Source organism: Oryx dammah, unplaced genomic scaffold (assembly GCF_014754425.2).
Source record: "Oryx dammah isolate SB20612 unplaced genomic scaffold, SCBI_Odam_1.1 HiC_scaffold_11, whole genome shotgun sequence".
NCBI classification, from domain to species: Eukaryota; Metazoa; Chordata; class Mammalia; order Artiodactyla; family Bovidae; genus Oryx; species Oryx dammah.
In genome coordinates this window covers 15,663,168-15,685,186 of record NW_024070195.1, presented here as the reverse complement: position 1 = coordinate 15,685,186, position 22,019 = coordinate 15,663,168, and the positions used below count along the sequence as shown (strand labels likewise).

The 22,019-nt window shown below is 38.7% G+C and overlaps 1 long non-coding RNA gene across 1 annotated transcript in view; it reads right to left on the bottom strand.

Annotated features, from left to right (window-relative positions):
• Positions 1–22,019, bottom strand: part of LOC120870293 — a 179,567-nt gene that overhangs the window by 112,046 nt on the left and 45,502 nt on the right. Inside the window, exon 3 of the long non-coding RNA XR_005722765.1 lies at positions 8,853–8,980. This is a non-coding gene — a long non-coding RNA (uncharacterized LOC120870293). The remainder of the gene's footprint in view (positions 1–8,852; positions 8,981–22,019) is intronic.

Genomic DNA, 22,019 nt, shown 5'->3' with positions numbered 1-22,019 from the left:
TATTGTTTTAAGTCTGAAGTAGAAGGTATGAGAATGTTCACATGACTATCTGAGTAGAGGAATATTGGATTTTCTCTCCTTTTACTTTTCTGGATTTTCTACAATAAATATGCATTCCTGTTATGTTACTAAGACAACGTGGTCAGTTATGTCCCCATAAATTCCCTTATCTCCCAGTCCTAGCTCTACTCATCTTACTTATACAACCAGTCCAGGAAAGTAGAGAAATCAGTCATTTGATTCCCAATTGTAGTTATTAACTTATACAGAGATTCCTGGTTTGCTAATTCAGCTACAAATTTACATTCGCCCACAGGCATTAAAGTAAAAAAAAAAAAAAAGTAGGCCAGTTCTAAAATAAATCATCCAGTGGGCATTTTAAAAACTTGATAAAAATTGAAGGAAAGAGAAAATCAGAACACTATAGGTGAAACCCTATTTTAATAAATTTCATATGATGATTTCTATTCTCTCATGAAGGGATTTTAAATTGGATTCAGGTTCTATCAAACATGGCTTGATATAAATATATTAAGAGACACTATATTTAAAATAATCACAGAAACAATTTTTTATTTTGGAACACGAAACCTGAAAGGGAGAAAAACACATAATCTCCGTAACTGTGGACTAACGTTCCAAAGTGCTTGAAATAGCCAACTTGTGTATTCATCAAATGCCTTCTGTATTGTCAAACCATAAAAACTAAGATCATTTCTGCTGTTCTCAGGAGTTACATCTATCACAAAAGACTGGCTCCACTATTTGAATGCAAATTTATAATCAATATCAACCATTCTATGAATTCTAAAACAGAATAAATGTTGAAGGATTCCAGAGACTAACTAGTGTATTCACAAACAGAAGCAAGTGTATTTGTGATAGCCTAAAATGTATCTGTTCATTTGATTAGCAGAATCATGTGTGTATGATGCTCTGGTTAGGATGTCTCTCTTTAGGACTTCCAAAATCACTAGGGTTTTTGTATTCATAATCTGAGAGGTGCACATGAATAGGCTTCAGGGCCTCAGGAGCATTTAAAAGCTAGTTGGGAAGAAAAGTGCCTGCCTAAATAGCTTTTGTAGAGCAGTGGACCATGCATCTCCTTTGTGAGCTCCCATAAGCTTGGACCTAAGACTCACATAAACTCCCACCAATCGAGATGACCACACCTACCTCTCCAAGTTTCTAGCCTTGACTCCAACAGCCCACTCCATTGACCCTGTGTCTTTAGCATGACTGTGTATTACAAAAGTTGTTCAGAAATGTTTCATGCCCTACAACTCAAAGCTCTCTTAACAACCAAGCTTGGGAGCAGCAATACAGACTTTGCACCAAATAATATTTGGAGGAAAGAGTGACAAAAAGGAAGAGGGCCTCAAATTCGGAGGCATGACAGTGTGCACTTGGTAAGGATGTGCCATTTGCCAAAAACAGCAAACACATAATGCTAAGAATCCCAACTAATCCGAGAATTCAAGAAAAGATCCTGTAACCCGTAAAGGCTGAAAGATGAAAAATCGAGTCAATCACAAAAATAATCAGTGTATTTCTTCTACAACATTTTACTAAGCCTCTACTCCATGTATTGCTTTCTGTTTAATAAAAGAAGAAAAGAAAGATATTTTCTGGATTACCAATGTAAAAAGCCAACTTCAAAGGAGCTTTGTAAGTACCATAAGGCAATATTGTCACCCAGGCAATTCTAAAGTCTTTAAACCACTCTCAGATAACTAATCTGTTATCTGGCAACTCTTATGAGAAAACATCTTTAAAGAGTCCATAAACAATCATTATCTTTAAACAGTATCTTTAAAAACTAAACTCCCTGGATAACATAGATTTGTTTTTCAATTTAACTCCCTCAGACTCTACTTCAGAAGTCCATCCCAACATTTTTAATTAAAAAAAAAAAATCTTTAAATCAAAAGCTAACAACAAAACAAGTATTACAACAGATTCTGTAAAAATTCATGTAGGAAAAAATGGGTTTGAAATATAAATCCATGAATTCAGAGAAAAGGCAAAGAGACAATAAAAGCATACAAGTCTAAATGTGGAAAAAAATCTTTACATAATCATTTACTTTTCCATTTTAATTAAACTTGAATTTCAAATGATGCTGAGTTTATTAATAAGATAATTCTTTATAAATCACTAGTGAGCAGATTCCATAGGAATTTTATGGTTTTTCAATATCAAATGGTAGTGTAATCTAAAAATTTAGTGAGTCAATAAAATAAAAGGTAATCACATACACCCACACTGAGAAATCCGTTGCAGGCTTGGGGGGAGGTGGGGGGACCGGGTGTCAAGTTACTTTCAAGGCACCAATTAAACCAAATGCTTAAGCCCTGAATAATCCATCTGCTCCTCAATCTAGCTCATTCCCCCTCCCCCAAACAGTCAGTTCCCTTATGCACAGTACGTATTTTGAGCGATGCAATCAGCCATGTTCAGAGATGGAAAATATTCACTGATCACATGAATATTTAGACATATCAGGTAATCTAAATAAATGTTGAGTCACCGAAATTTACTATATTCGGTTTACCCCAGTAAGCTCTGTTGACTACATGCTATTTACAAGGCAGCCTCCTCTTGCAAGCTTAAAACCTCTAGCAAAACACAGTGTAAGGACCAGATTTCCAATGTCCTGAAACAAATGCCCTATTTAAGCTAAGCATAAATGAGTGACAACATGTGTACACATATGTGAAGATGTGGAGAAAGAAATTAGGAAGAAATTTCCCTGAATTCAACATGAGCGATTTGGAAATTCAGGAGGCAGTTCAAACTAGTATAAAGCACTGCATAAGTAAAAAGGTGTCTGAACACGCAGATCTTAAAATCCTCCATATTCTTGAATAAAGTGTAACTTTAGGATGGCAGAACTCAAACGATCTGAGGATTATAACCCAATTTTCAACAATGCAAAGCTGGGTGGTGTTTTAATTTTTCTAGCAATATATTACTTCAATGTAATATTTACAAAAAAGAAAAGCTAATCATCTCCTAATCCAAAAATCTTGATTATTATACAGAGAAGTGTTTCTGTTAAGGAAGAAAATAGCCCTGTCTGGCTCCTTCTCCCCTGAAAGAGCAGTGATACTGACCTCTCCTCTTCTACAGAGGAGGTTTACCTGGAAGGCCAGAATTGCATCCACTGACTGTGTGACTAATTTACACTGCGACAGCATTAATGCAAATCTGGCAAGTGCAACAGCCATTTACACTGACATCCTCTTTTACACAACTGCTATTACTTGTGCTAAAAACTCAGCTGTCACATCTACATTTTTTCTAAGATAATAATCTCTCTAGTAGAGTCACTGAAAGGCCACAGCAGAACCACCAAATGTTGAGGCCCTTGAGGGCTGAATAAGCCCATTGTCTGGTTTGGAACAAGAGGTCTGTATTCATGATGAATCCAGAGTCAAAAAAACTAAAGCAGAACAAATACTTAAAATTCAGAGACAAGTCAAAAAGTAGCTGAAAACTCATCCATATTTTAAAACTACCATCTCCATGTTACGTGTCATCTTCTATGATTCCATTTCAAAATAAAAATGTGGAGATAATATAAATTTATGAGGGCATTTATTTGATATAACAAGTTGTTTTTTCAATTTCTCCTTAACATTTACACTGTGGGAAAGTAGCATATTCCCCCTATCTTAAAAACCTTTAAAGTGAATTGGAGATTAGTCAACTTATTAAGCACTCAATTTTAAGCTTTGGCTAAAGATATAAATCATAGTAAAAGAATAATACTATTTTATACTTATATCTCTCTGTACGGTTTATTAAGCAGTTTCGCCTAAATTACCTTCCTTAATCCTTATAACAATCCTGTGAAGTAGGAATGACTGGCCTGTAATACAGATAAGAACATTGGTAATTGGTATAGAAGATATTTGCCATGTTTTCTGACTGGCCAGCACCTTTGGAACATCCTTGATGTAGCTGGGTCATTTCTGACCCAGGTCAAAATGGGTCAAAATTTGAAAATGGGTTGAGGGCCCATTTTCCCAAGATAGAACTTAAGAAGCTCAGTTCTCCAGCCAGCTTGCAACTAGGCTGACTTCAGCACCACCAATCAGATTCACCCTTGCAAAACTGGTATTCACCTATGACCAACTGGATGAAGGACGATGCATACTGGTGTGGATTTGATTCACTTTTATTGGTCAAGATGGTAACAGAGGTTTCCAGCTCAGGGGGCCAACACTGGTTGCAAGTGAGTTCCCAAGTAGCACTACTGTTGGCAGTGGTTGCAATTAAATAGATTTCCGGGCAACACTGTCAACCACAGCATGAGTGCTCAGTACAGAAGCACACCAGGCAACAGATTCTTCTCTGGGCCCGTTTGCTGGCACGGTTTGGACACTGTTCCTGAAATTTGACTTACGTGGCTAGTTCTTCAGCCCTCCCAAGGAGGCTCTCTCCTATGAATCTCTCAATATCCTTTCATAAGCTTCATTTCTGCTCAAAGTGCATTTTCTGTTGCTTACAATAAGGAATCCTGACTCTTCAGTGAACTTGGCAAACGTTCATTCTCTTTGAAAAGTCTTCTCCAGGCAAGCAACCTTTAAGCTAAGTCCAAAAGGATACATGAGATTCAACCAAGCAAAACTGTGGGGGAAAAGGAAAGGTCATCCCCAGGCAGAGGGCCTGGCAGTGCAAAGATCCTGTGGTAGAAAAGATAACCAAGAAATCACAAATAAGATGGGAAGAACTTGCTAAAATAAGGCACACAACTGAGCAGAGGGCTGGCAGAACTGGTCACTGGTTCCCTGCATATCAGAAAAAATTTCCTTATTAAGCCAAAATAAAAGCAGGCATAAGCAACAAACGTTCAAAGTTTTACCCTGAGAATTTTCAGAATAAGGCTAATTAGTACCCCACCTAGAGAATGGGCTCTGAACATGTAAAGAGAGTGATCATCTTTTCCACATATCTTTTATTTTCCACACTGAAATCATCCCAGCTTCTTTAACTAAGTAATATCCCAGCCATAACAATCCAGAGGTAAAAGCAATGGATCTGGACTGAGGAAATGGGTTTGGGCCTTGACGCTAGCCTTATTACATGCACGACCTTAAGAAACCACTGACATTATCTGGAAAGTTGCCCACATTTATAAAACAGAAAAGAATCTACTGCCCTTCAGATCTCATAGAATTATTCTGAGGATCAGATGAACCAAGAACCGTGGGAGCGCCATACAACACTAGGAACCGAGACACATTTGCTAAGTCGCTCCGGTCGTGTCTGACTCTTTGCACCACTATGGACTTTAGCCCACCAGGCTCCTCCGACCAGGAGATTCCCCAGGAAGGAATACTGGAGTGGGTTTAGGTATTATTTGAAGACAGCAACTGTAATGACCATGCCAGTGTTCATTGCTTCTATAGCATGGTCTGCTAAAGCAGCAGTCCTCAACCATTTGGCGCCAGACATTGGTTTCGTGGAAGACAATTTTTCCATGGACAAGGGGTGAGGGGTGGGGGGTGGTTTCTGGATGATTCATGTGCATTACATTTATTGTGCACTTTATTTCTATTATTATTATATCAGCTCCACCTCAGATTATCAAGCATTCGATCCTGGAGCTTGGGGACCACTGTCCTAAAGGATAAAGAGGAATGCCAATATGCTGAACTAATCAACACTCTTAATGTGTCCAGAACTGTATAGAGTGTAATGTTTCAAAAGCAATTTGTCACAAGACCAAAAAAAAAAAATAATAATTAACAAAATAAGGGGATGGATGTTAACTTATTGTAGTGATCATTTTGTAATATGTTATCATATTGTCAATATCAAATTATATGTTGTAAGTCTTTAACTTAGGGACTTCAGTGGTTAAGACTCTGTGCTTCCACTGCAGGGGACACAGGTTCCATCCCTGGTCAGTGAACTAAGATCCCATATATCTTGGCTCAGCCAGACAATAAAAAGATAAAAATACTTTAAACTTGTACAATGTTACAGGTTGGTTATTTAGCAAATAAACTGGGGGAAAAAACTCAGTCCTAGTCAACTTTCTAGCATGATGCTGTGTCCTTTTTAGAGCCTCCTTACTAACAAGTTTTCAATGAGAAGTCATCCATTGAGCAACATTGAATGTAAATGACCTGATAATATATAACTGGATTTCCTATGTGCCAGATACTGTGAGCCAGAGCGTGAAAAGTCACCTCAGTCCTGTCTGACTCTTTGCAACCCTATGGACTATATAGCCTGCCAGGCTCCTCTGATCCATGGGATTCTCCATGCAAGAATACTGAAGTGGGTCGCCATGACCTTCTCTAAGGGATCTTCCCAACCCAGGGATCGAACCCTCTTCTCCTATGTCTCCAGCTTTGGCAGGCAGGTTCTTTACCATTAGTGCCACCTGGGAAGCCCAGATACTGTGCTAAGGGCTAATAATTTTTTTAATTAAAAAATAAAAGTAGTTTGACTAACGCAAGGTTACTTTGTGATGATTTCTCTTTTTAATTCTAAACTATTTCAGGATAAGTTAATAATGAATCTTCTGGTTTTGACCTCAAATGAACTCACAATATAAAAGACACAAATAAATACACTAGCATAACACTTGATCATAAGAGGTAAACCATCCTTTTCAAAAGGACATCCTTGTCTTAGTCATCTTTGTATAACTGGGATATAGTGTCAGTCCGTAAAACACTTAGGCAAGCAATAATTTTTTGATGACTGACTGAATACATGCAAGGTGTACAAGCTCCATATAAGAGCACAGAGTATATGAAAATGTTTTACTATAAAATGAAAAAAATATTTTATACATATTAAATACAATGATTATAAATATTAAAAATAATTACAATGCTGTTGGTGTTTAATTGCTAAATCGTGTCCGACTCTTTTGCAACCCCATGGACTATAGCCCGGTAGGCTCCTCTGGCCACAGGATTTTCCAGGGAAGAATACTGGAGTGAGTTGGCATTTCCTTCTCCAGGTGATTTTCCTGATCCAGGGATTGAACCCAAGTTTCCTGCATTGGCAGGCATTCTTTATCTCTGAGCCACCTGGCAAGCCCAATGAAGGCTAACATTTATGAGCATTTTTTCACATGGTCCTAGATACCATGTTTGGGCTTCCCTTATGGCTCAGCTGGTAAAGAATCTGCTGGCAATGTGGGAGACCTGGTTCGATCCCTGGATTGGGAAGATCCCCTGGAGGAGAGAAGGGCTACCTACCCACTCCAGTATTCTGGCCTGGAGAATGGCAGGGACTGTATAGTCCGTGGGGTCACAAAGAGTCAGACACGACTGAGCAACTCTCACTTCATTTCATTTCAGACACTATGTTTAATCAACTTAGGTGGTATCCAGTGGCTGACAGTGGGAGGGAGGTCTGGGAAGATGATACAGGAAACGTGGTAAGTTTTTAAGGCTGTCTTGGCCATCATAATTAGAACAGGGTAATGTTTATCGTCTTCATCTGTATTTAGCCAAATCATTCCCCAATTTGAATGTTAAGGATAACTTGATAAATCACAAAGTGAATTCTCAGAAATGGCCAGATATGCATTCAAATCCATGGTAACCAAGTTTAAAACATTTCATTTGAGTGTATTTGGGAGTCACAGGCTTTAAAGTATCAGAGATCTGAAATGACATTTTCCTAAAGACGTACAGATGGCCAACAAGTACATGAAAAGATGATTATTAATCATCAGAAAATAAAATTCAAAACCACAAGATGCCACCTTACATCTGTCTGATGGCTATTATCAAAAAGACAAGAAATAACAAGTGTTAGGAAAGATGTGGAGAAAAAGGAACCCCAGGAATGTAAATCGGTGCAGCAACTATGGAAAAGAATATGGATTTTATTTGAAAAATTTAAAATAGAACTGCCATATGATCCAGCAATTCTACTTCTGAATATTTATCTAAAGAAAATGGAAACACTAATTCAAAAGATATATGCAACCCAATATTCACTGCAGTATTATTTACAGTAGCCAAGACATGCAAACAACCTAAGTGTCCATTGGTGGATGAACGGATTAAGAAAATATGTGTGTGGGGGGGTGTGTTAGTCACTCAGTCGTGTTTGACTCTTTGTGACCCCAATGACTGTAGCCCACCAGGCTCCTCTGCCCATGGAATTCTCCAGGCAAGAATACTGGAGTGGGTTGCCATACCCTCCTCCAGGGGTTCTTCAGGACTCAGGGGTTGAACTTGGATTTCCTGCATCGCAAGCAGATTCCTTACCGTCTGAGCCACCAGGGAAGCTTTATATATATAATAAAAGATTATTCAGTCATTAAGGAAATCTTGCCATTTACAATGACATGAATGGATATTTATGCTAAGTGAAATAAGTCAGACAAAGACAAATACCATATGATCTCACTTATATGTGAAATCTTTTTTAAAAAAAGAAAAAGAAAACTCATAGATACAGAGAACAGATTGGTGGTTGGGAACAGACGAGTGAAGAAAATGGGTGAAGGGATTCAAAAAGTACCTTTCAGTTAAAAAATTAAATAGCTTTGGTGACTATAGTTAATAATCCTGTACTGTACATTTAAAAGCTGCTAAGAGAGTAAATCTTGAAAGCACTCATCTCAACAACAAAAGAAATCTTCAACTATGTGTGGTCACAGGTTATTACCCAGATATATTGGGGTGATCATTTCACAATATATACAAATACCAAATCATTTTGTTGTACATCTGAAACTAATAGAACATTATACGTCAACTACACCTCAATAAAAAAGAAGGTAATTTCACAGACTTGCCCAAACTATTCCTACAACATGTGAAAATTCATCACATTCAGGAAAAATAAAAATGCTAGCAACTTACATGACATTCCACAGCCCAGTTCAGAAGGACATTCCAATGTTTAACAACTCTCCCAATCAGACTGTGAGGAAAGCAATTCTGACCCGCAGTCAAAGACGTGGGCATACGTTTCCCGATAACAAAATCATCTGTAAGTTAAAAGAGAACATTCATCCAAAATGGAAGTTGAAAAGAGTATTAAGAAATAATAGCAAGAGATTTCTCTGGTGGTCCAGTGGCTAAGACCCCATGCTGCCAGAGCAAGGCATGCAGGTTCCCCTGGTTGGAGAACTAAGATCTCACATGCCATGTGGCACAGTCAAAAAGATTTTTAAAAATTAAAAAATAATTTGAAAAAAGAAGTGAAAGCAAGACTAAGACACTGTTGGGAAGAGAAGCTGATCTAAGAGCTATTTAATTCATTAAACTGATACCCAACTATTCAAGTATTTTCAGCACCTAATTTGATTGTGCCCTGATCTTCTGTTACATTTTAATTAAGATTAGTTGAGCATATAAATGAATCTTGAGCATAATATCTTAGAATGAACAAGACTGGAAAGAATCAGAATTGGTCTATCAAAGAAGGAAAAGTGGGGAAAGGCAATCCTTGGGGAGTCTTTGATCCTCAAGGTAGGGGGACCAGAAGTTGATTAAGGTTCCTGGCAACCTGGAACCTATTGTACAGAATGAAGTAAGTCAGAAAGAGAAAGACAAATGTCATATATTAAGACATGTATGGATTCTAGAAAGATGGTACTGATGAACCTATTTGCAGGGCAGCAGTGGAGACGCAGACACAGAGAACAGATTTGTGGACACAGTGTGGGAAGGAGAGGGTGGAACGAATTGAAAGAGGGGCATGGAAACATATGCATTACCATAGGTAAAACAGATAGCCAGTGAGACTTGCTGTGTAACACAGACAGCTCAACCCAGTGCTCTGTGACAACAGAGGGGTGGGATGGGGTGGGAGACGGCAGGGAGGTTCAAGAAGGAGGCGACACATGTATACCTGTGGCTGATTCATGTTGATGTGTGGCAGAAACCAGCACAATATTGTAAAGCAATTATCCTCCAATAAAAAAAAATAAAATGAAGTCAGCTGGAAGTACTTAAGTCTTTCTTGGAAGGATGCCCAAATCATGATGAAGGCAAAGAAATGCGAGCGTGAGCAGAACTCTAATGCAAACATTGTTTTCTTTCTCATTTCTAATCTGCTGTCCTCCTATTTCCGTATCCGGGTATCATGCCTTTGAACAATAAAAACCTAGTGATATGGTCTTGACTCATAATTAACTTGTTACCGAGGATATCCCTGTATTATATTTTCTCTGACTTGCGTAAAAGGTGTCATTCACCACTTTGCAATCTTTTGATTAATTTGTTTCCCGTTTATTCAGGGTTCTTTGTATATTGTGTTTAGGTGAATGTACGTGTATATCAAATGATTATACATAGATACATGCTGCTGCTGCTGCTGCTAAGTCGCTTCAGTCTAAACCAAATCTTATTGTAGAGGTTTAAGGTTAAGAAGGGGCAATATTAAGTACCAAGTCTGCAGACTACTGAATGGAAATAGTCTTTTTATTGGAGTATAATTGCATTACAATGTTGCATTAGTTTCTTCTGTACAATGAAGTGAATCAGCTATACATATACATATATCCCCTCCCTCTTAGGCCTCCCTCCATCCCACTCATCTAGGTCATCACCAAGCACCGAGCTGAGCTCCCTGTACTAGACAGCAGCTTCCCACTAGCTATCTGTTTTACATATGGAAGTGCATATATGTCAATCCTAATCTTTCAATTTGTCCCACTCTCCCTTTCCACTCCTGTGTCCACGTGTTGGTTCTCTACGGTTTCATCTCTATTCCTGCTCTGAAAATAGGTTCATCTGTACCATTTTTCTAGATTCCATGTATATGCCTTAATATACAATATTTTTCTTTTTCAGTGTCTAGATTTTCACAATTAAAATTGTCCTCAAACTTTCAGTTCAGTTCAGTCGCTCAGTCGTGTCCGACTCTTTGCGACCCTATATCTTTAATTTTCCAGGATTACCCCCCCCCAAAAAAAACACCATTTTCTACCATCAATATGATTTTAAGCTTCACAAAAGATCTATGAGTCACTGGCTCCTCTATCTCCAAATCAACATCACTCATAGACCATTTATTTTTAAAAATAACCTGTTAATATTTATTTTATTCATCAGTGTAAGTAGGAGAGCTAAGGTATAATACTCAGAAAACCCAAACTCAGTAATCTGCCAAGCACAGATTTTGTCTCCTTACAATTGCTTCCTGCCAGTGGACTCTGGGGAGGCAGAGTGGGGGTGAAGACAGCCTTGGGAATTTAAATGACAGAGTCACCCAGGGAAAGCAAGCTTATTTTTAGTAAGAGAGGGAGGGAAATGCTGATTTAATTTATTTCTCTGCCTGTGAACCTACCTTGAAAAGGAAAAGCAAGAGTTGATTAATTAGATTAGCAAATCCACTAAGTTGTTTATTCTGTTGGGTGAATCAATGCTTCCCTGAATTTACTTTAGCTTTATTTTTGGCTTTCAGATCTATCTGCTAGGTAAGATGTTAAGAGCCAAAAGTCTTTCTCTCCTCCAGTTCTTGCAAATACCTTTTCACATGTTTATTTGATCTTTTTGTGATTGGAGGCAGACAGATTTCACACTTTCACCTGCTCCTCTTCCATCCCCTCAACCCCAGCTTATGGAAAACACACATATAGATGACAGAAAATTATAGATAATAGAAAATTGCTGCTCTATCCTATTTTTTATGCTTGTCAGTTTTCAGCATTTCTCTTTTCCTGCTGACCTTAGTTCTAAATTCTCTTTCCACCCAATATTAAAACCTAAAGGAAAATAAAGCATTTTTTCTCTATTAAGGACAGTATATTTTAACATTATCAGAAAAGAATTATGAGAGCAAACTGCTTTATTTTTAAAAAATTGTTTAATGTCTCATATTTTTGCTAATCTTTCCTTCTTCCTTCTCTTAATGACCTGTCTTTCTTAGGAAGGCCCTTTCATCTGACTTGCCCCACAAAATTATTCTTGATTCATCTGTTACTAAGATTTACAGGAGTACAGCTGTTCAAACAAAGTGTTGGCCTATGAAAGCCTGGGAAAATCAAGGAAGATAATCAAATTAACATTCTGGCTATACATTCTTTTAACAGAACCCAGACAATTTTTTTTTTTTTAAACGTATTTAAAAAGACAAGCTCTGTAGCATCACAGACCATATTTTCCATTTAATGACCTGGATGACATGTTCAGGAGAAAACCCTACTTATTCAGCATCAAATGTGCTTTTCTAGAAAAGATTCTTTTTTTAATTTTTTTTTTTTTAAAGAAGAAGGTTCAAGAGAATAAGAGCTTGAGATCCTAGCAGTTGGGGACCACTAGAAATTATTCGGCTCAAAGTGACAGGCATAAAATACAAGTACTGGTGAGCTGGACACGAGTGTTGGGGGCTTCTGACAAACACCAGACACCATTGATTTTCAACCAAAGGTGGACTTGGAAGAGCTTTTAATTCAGAAGCTGCAAAATCACCTTCTCCGAGGAAGTTTACATCACTCTAGTTCTGTGAAAAATGAAAAACATTACAGGACCACAATCTCCCGCGAACTCATGAAGCATATGCTCCTGGCCTTGAAATTCAAATGCAGAGAGAGAAAAATCAAAATGGGAGTGTGTTCACGCTTCTGAATTTATTCTTCCCCTCTCCCCTGCATCTGGGCATTGACTGAGCTATCAGAGAATGTAAAGGTTTCCTAGATCAGTTTAACACTCTTTGGATTATACTGAAAAGAACATCCACCCCAGTAGATAAGTATTATGTTTCCTAGATCAAGAAAGAGCATCCTCTTCTTTCTAGCTGCCCAAGACTCCCACCTCCGGTCAGTCACCAAGTCTCATTTAAAATCTACCTTCCTAAATATCTTTGGACTCCAGTCAGGTTTCGGGATTCCTTCAGTCTCTCTCCCAACTTAGGGCTATTGCTATTTCCCAGTCAGATTGCTGTAGAAACCTCCCAACTGGTCTGTCTTCAACTTTGCCTTACTCCATCCATTCTTTTACACCAGCTAAACTCATCTTCCTAGGAAGCAGCTCTCCTATTGCCATGAGGATAAATTCCAGACAACTGAACATAATAGTTCAAATTGTGACTGGGCTCTGAGCAAGGTTTCAGCCCAATTTCTCTGCTTTCCATCACACTCCACAGTATAGCCTGGCTAAGTATTTTTCATTTTCCCCAAACACACACACACACACACACTCAGCCTGGGCTTTTGGCACGTACTCATGTTTAGTCACCAAGTTGTATTCGACTCTTTGCGATCCTGTGGATTACAGTCCACCAGGTTCCCCTTATCTGTGGGATTTCCCAGGCAAGAATACTGGGGTGGGTCGCCATTTCCTTCTCCAGGGGATCTTCCCAATTGAGGGATCGAACCTGAGTCTCCTGGGTTGGTAGGCAGATTCTTTACCATGGAGCCACTAGAGAAGCCTGGGCGTTAGCACATACTCCTACAAATGCCTGTAACATCCTCACTGTGTCATCACTTCTTCCCTCTTAAAATTTAACCTTTAAGAGTAGCACCTAGTAGGTGTTCAATAAATATTTGCTATTGGATAAAAGAATGAACAGGACAACAACGCTACCAGGCATATGACAAAGTGAAGTTTTTTTTTAATCAAAATTACTTAGACTCTGACTAGGGGGAGAAATCTAGTTATACAGGTTATACAAGTGCTGGAAAGCAGTTTTCTTACCCCACCAAGTACCAGATGACCTAGATTCAGTATTTGATCGCTCTCTGCTGCCCCTATTTTATTTATACCACCAGCCACTACTCTTTGATGTCAGCTCCATACAAAGCCAGTTTCAAAAGGACAGTGCTGATTTACACTATTAGTCTTACACAGATGCTCAAGTCAAAATGCTAAAATGAGAAACAAAGTTCATCCTTATTTCTCTTCATTCTAAAGCAAACAAACAAACTTTACATTCAAGAGCAACTGCCCTACACTGAATTGTGTTTAAGTTCCCCTGGTAATTTATTGGGAGTTGTGATGAAATAGTTCCTCGGGCCAATTGCAGTCTCTATCCCCAGGAAAGAACTGAGATCTGAGTGTAAATGTTCACTCTTAAAAAACTGGTGGTCAGAACTGGCTTTCCCCCATTCAAAAGCACTGGTACCTGCAAGAGAAAATCCAAACTACTCGGCGTGGGAAGCGGAATGGGTTTAAAGAGGCTTCTGAAGTGCCTATACACCACCTTTCCATCTCATCCCAGCCATGCTTGGCTCTCCCATCCTCCACTCCAGGCATATTGCTCAAGATCTCCAGCTCTTCCTCTGTGCTTTGCTCTGGCTCTTGTTTTGCTTTGGAATGTCGCCATTCCAGTCTCATCCCTCGCCTTGTCCTTTGCCTGGCACAGTCTTCCCACCCTCAAGCAGAATCAGTTAGTCCCCACCTTGGTCCTTCCTTTCTTTACTCTTTCAAGCCGCTTAACACAGTAGATATGGCAATTACTACTCATGTGTCTGTTTCCCCTACCAAGTTGAGAACTGAGTATAAGCAGATGCCTCATCTTACTCGTATTGAGATCCTTGGTGGATAAATAATACCTAGCACATGGTAGTCAATGAATGGTAATTTAATAAATTAACCTGCTTTGTCCTTGCCCACAGCTGAGGCCGAACAACAAACTTATCAGAATCTGATGGCAAGTCCATCCATCGTGGTTCTACACAGCATCAAGAGCAACAGAAAGGGCGTGCAAGGACTACAACTGACTTGCTATGCAGACGTGGGTAACTTACAAGACTAACTGTCATAATGGCAAGCAAACAGCTTCGCCTCTGACAACACAACCTTGAACTGCTGTTCGACTTTGATCAGCAGTTGGAGACAATTCAAAAGGGAATGTTTAGAGATTTTAAGTGACACTAACTGGCCTTCTTAATATTTGCTCAGCAACTATTTGCTGAACACCAACAATATGCTTGGCTTGCTTTATTAGTAAAAGGACTACCAAGTGGTATTTGAAAAGATCCCTTAATTTGAGAGGTTCTCAGTCTGGTAAATGAACCAAGGCAACCATAAGGCATTACTTATAGATGTTATGTAAGTGGTATAAATAGGAGACTACTGTAACTGATCATTACAGGAAAATGAAGACAGGATTTTGGTTTTATGGGCTTTTATTGTGTATCGCTGGTAGGACGGTGTGTGTTAGTCACTAAGTCATGTCCAACTCTTTGCATCCCCATGGACTGCAGCCCGTCAGGCTCCTCTGTCCATGGAATTCTGCAGGCAAGAATCCTGGAGTGAGTAGCCATTCCTTTCTCCAGGGGATCTTCCATACCCAGGGATCAAACCCGGGTCTCCTGCACTGCAGGCGAATTCTTTACCTCAGGGAAGCCCAGGATAATAAATGTGGCCTAAGATTTTGACTGCTTTTAGGTGAATATTTGCACAATTTGTTGAGCACATTCTCACCAGAGCAATTCGGGAGCTGGAGAGTAAAGATGCATCTAGCATGAGAAAAAGGAGGACAGGGAGACCTCTTCCAGGTTTTTCTCCCATACTAAGTAGTTTATCACCCCGACGCCTTGAGAGAAAAGCGTTAAATCCAATATGCTTCCAGATGAAACTCTGACCCCAAACTCATCACCTCCCAAAAGACGCCCAGTGAGGACTGGCCTTTTCTACTCCCAGAGCTATTCAGTCACATATAGGAGCTCCCTGAACATTTATCACGGGGGCACGGTTCCTGCCTTCCAGGATCTCCATCCTGCATTCTCAGAGTCTAATGTGACTGTAAATACTGACTTTTGTCTTGATAAAATTTATTATTGGAAACCCTCAGGTTGAGTATATGTTCCAATTTTTTTTTTTAAAAAAAGGGAAAACTAAGTCATTAATTATAATTTCTAATATTTCTCTAGTCTCGTTTCTCACCATCCAACATCTCCAGGATACACTCTCTCAAAGTCATGTTCTTTCTCTACCACACTCTGTAACTATGGCTTAGAGTACATTCACTTGAGATCTAGAAATCTCCTACTGTCTTATACAACTGCAAAAGTCCACCTTTTCCCAGGGACCACAGAAATAGCCAGTGCCCAAAATCAAGTGGATTCAAAAAGACTTTTGATATTTCAGAACAAAGGATCCATAGCCAAGAGTTCAGGGCTGAATTCACCATTTGAAATTGTACGAGAAAATCTTATGTGCATGTGAATATATGGATTTTTTCTTGGGGCTAGTTTCCACTGCTTTTAAAAAATTCTCATAGGGGCCTGAGACACACACACACACACCTCCTAAAAACATGATATTCTGCTAGTTTCAGTAAAGAAAATATTTCTTGTATACAAATACAACACCATTTCCATTTGTCTAATGAAAAGTATCAACATCTTTTCCCAAGCCTTTTCATATGAAATATGATTAAAATATTCATATTAGCAAGTGAGTGCCAGAACACAAAAATCCTAGAAGAGGCAACAAAGAAAAAGCGCAAAAGCCCCCAAATTATTTATGCCTGAAGAACTTGAATCTCAAAAACCATAAGCAAAAGGAAAAGTAGGTCATTGTGACTTGACATTCAGAAATAAACAGCAACATTTTATTCCTACTGACCCATAAATCTTCCTCCAGTCCTGAATTTCATCACCACCCTACGAAAGGTTACTGAACTTCCTCAGCATTTCTCCAACACTACATCACAGCTAGAGAACAATTGTGTCTACCGGCTCATCTCCTAAAACACTGGGAAACAACAGTAAGAACAAACGACTCATATTTTATTCAAACATTAACAAGAAGGTGGTCAGAGGTTCTATGAAAAGAAGGACTTACTTTCTTAAAAATAAATTTAATATATAAGGCTAAAATAGCTCTTGACCTTACAATGTAATGTCACTTACAAGGCATAGAGTAACTCAGAACAGGAATGCGTTTGCGAAGGACCCATTTTGAACCTGTCCTGCATTTTGATCTGATACAAGCAAAGGAGATTTGTATGCTGCCACTGTTTTAGTCGTCTGACATCCTTTTCTGAATGAATCCAGATGGAGATGTCTCTCTTCTGGTTCTCTGTCACTTAACTGCTGCCGCTTCCATCTGTAGTGCTAAGATCCATCCCTTATTTTATCCTGGACATCAAGCAACCTTCATTTCTTCACACTCCCTGGTCCCTTCTTAACAGCTCCATGTGGAAATTGCTGGCTTGCTTCAAACTCATCCAACACTCCTTCCCAATGATTTATGTTGGTGACACACTCTTTCTCACCAACTGTCCAGGGTCACTACTCAGAGGCACTTGGTTTGAAAATGCATTCAGTTTCCCATCCAATATTTTGGTAGCTCTACAGCTCCCCACTCCAGCTTAGCATACAGTGAAACAGAACCAAATTCTTACATTTTGTCTGGGATTGTCTTGAACGCCCATCAGTTCCTAAGTCTGAAGAACATTGTTGTTGTTTGTTTGCAACTCTGTGACCCCATGGACTGTAGCCCACCAGGCGCCTCTGTCCAGGAGATTTTCCAAGATGGAGTGGGTTGCCATGCCCTCCTCCAGAGGATCTTCCCAACCCAGGGATTGAACCTGCATCTCCTGAATTGGTAGGCAGACTCTTTACCTCCAAGCCACCTGGGAAGCCCAAAGAACATTAATATCAGCAACAATGCTGACAAAAATGAATGCTGTGTTTTTAAAAAAAAAAAAAAAAAAACTGAGCACTGATATCACAAAATGGACACAACCCAGATCTGCCATTTATTACCAGTGTGACATTTGAGCCAGCCTCCTAACTTCTCCGAACCTCACTTCCCTAGCTGCAAAGTCAGGAGAATACCACCTTCCTCACCAGGCGGTAAGGATTAAATATGATAATATATATGAGGCTTAGCAGAGACACTGCTGCCCCAGAGCCAGTGCTCACAAGTGTCAGATATCTATTTATTCTGAAAGCAAAGTCTTAATTATCTGCGTGTAAGAGTGAACACTAGTATGAAATTGTCATGTTTTTGTTTTGTTTTTTAATTAGGGGTATGGAAATAATCTAAATGTTAAGAGCAAGCAAGCATTCTTGTGCAAAAAACATCAAGGGCATATTGTGACAGGCCTCTGGTCTCCAGGAACACTGGACTCTTCTGGCTGATTCCTTCTCCTAATTCTGGTTTTGCCTCCCTCTCTCAGCATAAATGAAGAGAGTACAAGGAAGGGTGTTCTGTAATCACTCCTGACCTAGGCAATAGCAATTGATAAGGACCCTAGATGAAATCTAAGGGCAAACTGGTTGCCACTTCTAACCTCTTGACAAGACTGATTAAAGATTTAAATTGTGGCACCTGTGTAAGAAACACACACATGGTTTTAAAATATCTGAATTCCATCAGAGAGCTCTTTGTAAAATCCATGCAGATGAAGGAAGCTGACACATTCAATAAAACACATGGGCCTCCATTGTATTTCAGATCCCTCCATGTATTTTTAAGCACCAGAATCAAAATACACAAATAAAAACTAACAAAAGCCCACTCTTTGTCCCTATCGCCAGAAAAAAAGAAAATACATTGCTTTTTAAAAATAAGTATGTTGTAGGATGAATGTGGACTTTTTAGCCCATTCAGCAGGATTTTTCCCTAATCTGCAATGCAATAGATTTATTTTGTCATCTTCCAACACAAACAAATTGAAGAAACTCAGCCTAGTGCACAATCCCCAGGAGAAACAATCTGCAATTTAATTAGTGAATAATGGAAGCCATTTAAATACAATTCCAGGCATTTTTTAAAGTAATATTTGAATAGACATCTGCTGCATCTACTCACTGTTTAGGCAAAGCATAACAATCCTTGATCTGATGAGAATGCCCAAGGTTATGAACAAGAATGTTTGCTGTTAGGCCAAGACCCATAATTTAAAACAAAACTCCAGAAATCCTCCTCCTGGACATCTACCCCATCGTCACCAAATAAAGAGATAGGGAAGGAGGAAAGAAGGAAGGGAAGGGGGGCAGAGGGAGGGAGGCAGGGAAAGAAGGAAGAGGAAAAGAAAAGAAAATGCTCATCTTTTGAAGGGCGGTATAGTGGAACAGAAGGGATTTAAGGGCAACGGTCTAAGCAGAAATTCTCACTCCTTCATTACTTCTCTGTAACCACTTCAACTTCTTCATTTATAAAGTGGAACTATTAATGTCTATCTCACTTGAGTTTCTGAATATTAAGTGAGAATATTTAGAATAAAAACGCCATATAAATGTTAACTGAAGATGCTGAAATGTTGATGAAATGGAGAATACAAATCTAATTAGTCATATGTCACTACTGTACCTTCAATCATAAGAATTTTACTATTTCAGCTTTATGAATGTTATTTGCATACACAATACATTTTACTAGGACCAGAGTTTCAGTGTAGCAAGATGAAAAGGTATCTGGAGACGGATGGTGGTGATGGTTACACACTGATGTAAAGGTACTTGAGGCCACTGAACTGCATACTTAAAAATAGCCATGATGGTAAAGTTTATGCTCTGTGTATTTTACCACAATTAGAAAAATTAACTTAAACCACCAACAAAACTAAAAGAGCAGTAACTGAATCAGAGAAAATGCTTGCAAATGATATGACCAATAAGGAGTTAATTTCCAAAGTATTTAAACAGCTAAAACAACTCAGTATCAAAAAAAAACCCAGTTAAGAAAATGAGCAGAAAACCTGATGAGACATTTTTCCGAGGAAGATACAGCAGAGAGCCAATAGGCACATGTAAAGATGCTCAATACCACTATTAGATAAATACAAATCAAAACCATAGTGACATATTACTTCACACTTGTCCAAAGGGTCATCTTCCAAAAAAGTCTACAAATAAACATTGGTGAGGATGTAGAGAAACGGGAACCTTTGCACACTGTTAGTAGGAATGTAAATTTGTGCAGCCACTATAGAGAACAGTATGGAGAGTCCTAAAAACGAAAAACTGAACTACCATATGACCCAGCAATTCTACTCCTGTGTACATATCTGAAGAAAACAAAAACACTAATTCAAAAAGATACATGTACCCCAATGTTCACAGAAGCATTATTTATAACACCTAAGATACAGAAAAAACCTGAGCGTCTGCCAACAGATTAATGGATAAAGAAGATGTAAAATTACACACACACACACACACAATGGAATCCTATTCAGCCACAAAAAAGAGCAAAAACTTTTCATTTGCAACAACATGGATGGACCTGAAAGGTATTATTGTTTAGTGAAATAAATCACACAGAGAATGATAAATACTGTATATTATCACTTATATGTGGAATCTAAAAAAAAAGACTGTAACAAAACAGAAGTCTGCTCACAGATACAGAAAACTAACTAGTGCCTATCACTGGGGACAAGAAGGGGAGGGGGGAAAGATAGGGATAGGAGATTAATAGACACAAACTACTAAGTATAAAACAAATAAGCTATGAAGATATATTGGACAGCACAAGGAATATAGCCAATATTTTTAAGTAACTTTAAATGGAGTATAATTTATAAAATTATTGAATCACTATGTTGAACATCTGAAACTAATGTTGTAAATCAACTATACTTCCATATATATGTGTGTGTGTGTATATATATATATATTTACCATGATATAATCCCTTGCTAGCAGAAGAGAAATCCTCTTCCATAAATCTTTAACTTGGTCAGCTGAAGAAGCCAAGAACAGGGGCTAAAGACACTAAATATGCTATACAGTAAGAGTACATTGTAAAGTCACGTACAAATTCTAGGACCTCAGCCAAACTTTCAGAAAGGACTTTTTTTGGTTAATTGCACACAAAACACATTTCAAAATAAAGGTACCCATGCATTAGTTGGCAGGCCCTCAAGCTCCTATGTTTTGCACACTTCAAGGGACAAAAATGGCTTTTGTACTTATGAATACAGATGAATACAAATACTTGAAATTATTCAATAGTTTACATTTGAAAATGTTCAGCAGACTCCCAGCATTTGCAGCAACAGTGTATTAAAGAAAACACAAAAGAAGGAGAACAGGAATCCACATTATGGTTCATGATAAACAGGGTGGATATTACTGTTCTCAGCGCTCAGTGATGAGCTCTATGAAACCATGAATGCTAACAAGTCCAGACACAGAAATAACTACAGGCAGACGAAGGGAGACATGGCCAGGTTTCACTTCCAGTGAAAGGAATCCCCAGGAGTCTCAGTGCTGCTACTACCACCTGGGCTACCTTGTGGAAACAACCAAAACTTGCTGGGCCTCAGTTTCTGAATTTACAGGACGACTGGGTAGGATTGGATAATATAAAAGTTCCCTTTGGGCTCTTCAAGACTCTTTGCTCTACTGTAAGCTATGTCAGGGGAAGTATAATAATACAGCATATTAACCTATCCATTTTGGCTAAATGTCTGTATTCCCTCAAAATTCGTAACTTGAAACCTAATCCCAGGACTTTCCTGGCAGTCCAGTGGTTAAGAATCCGTGCCTCCAAGGCATGAGGCTCAGGTTCAATCCCTGTTTGCGGAACTAAAACCCCACATGTCATGTGGCTGGCCAAAATAGAAAGAAATCTACTCCTTAATGAAATGGTATTTGGAAGTGGGGCCTTTGGGAGGTGATTAGGTCATGAGGGTAGAGCTCTCATGAGTGGCTGTATCCACAGAAGTGGAGCTCTTATAAAAGAGAAACCATAGAACTCCCTAGCCCCTTCTACCATGTGAAGATGCAGCAAGTCTATGAACCAGGAAGCAGGCACCTAAATGGCTGTCACCTTGATCTTGGACTTCCCAGTCTCTAGAACTATGAGAAATAAATTTCTGTTATTTAAGCCTCCTGGTATATTTTTATAGCAGGCTGAGACACCATCACCTTTGCATGACATCGTACATCTGTGAAGAAAAATAAATAATATGACAGAACTAAAGCTGCAAGAATGCTAGAGAGATAGCAAAGAAGAATCTAAATGATTGAAGCCGGACACCAAGAACTTAGATACTAGGAAAAAGAAACCTGCAATATCTTGATGGAGGGACCAATCAAAAAGCCACAACCATAAATTAGTTCAGTGTGGTACTGTGGCAAAACAGGAAAGTGAACTAATTAAACAAATTAGCTT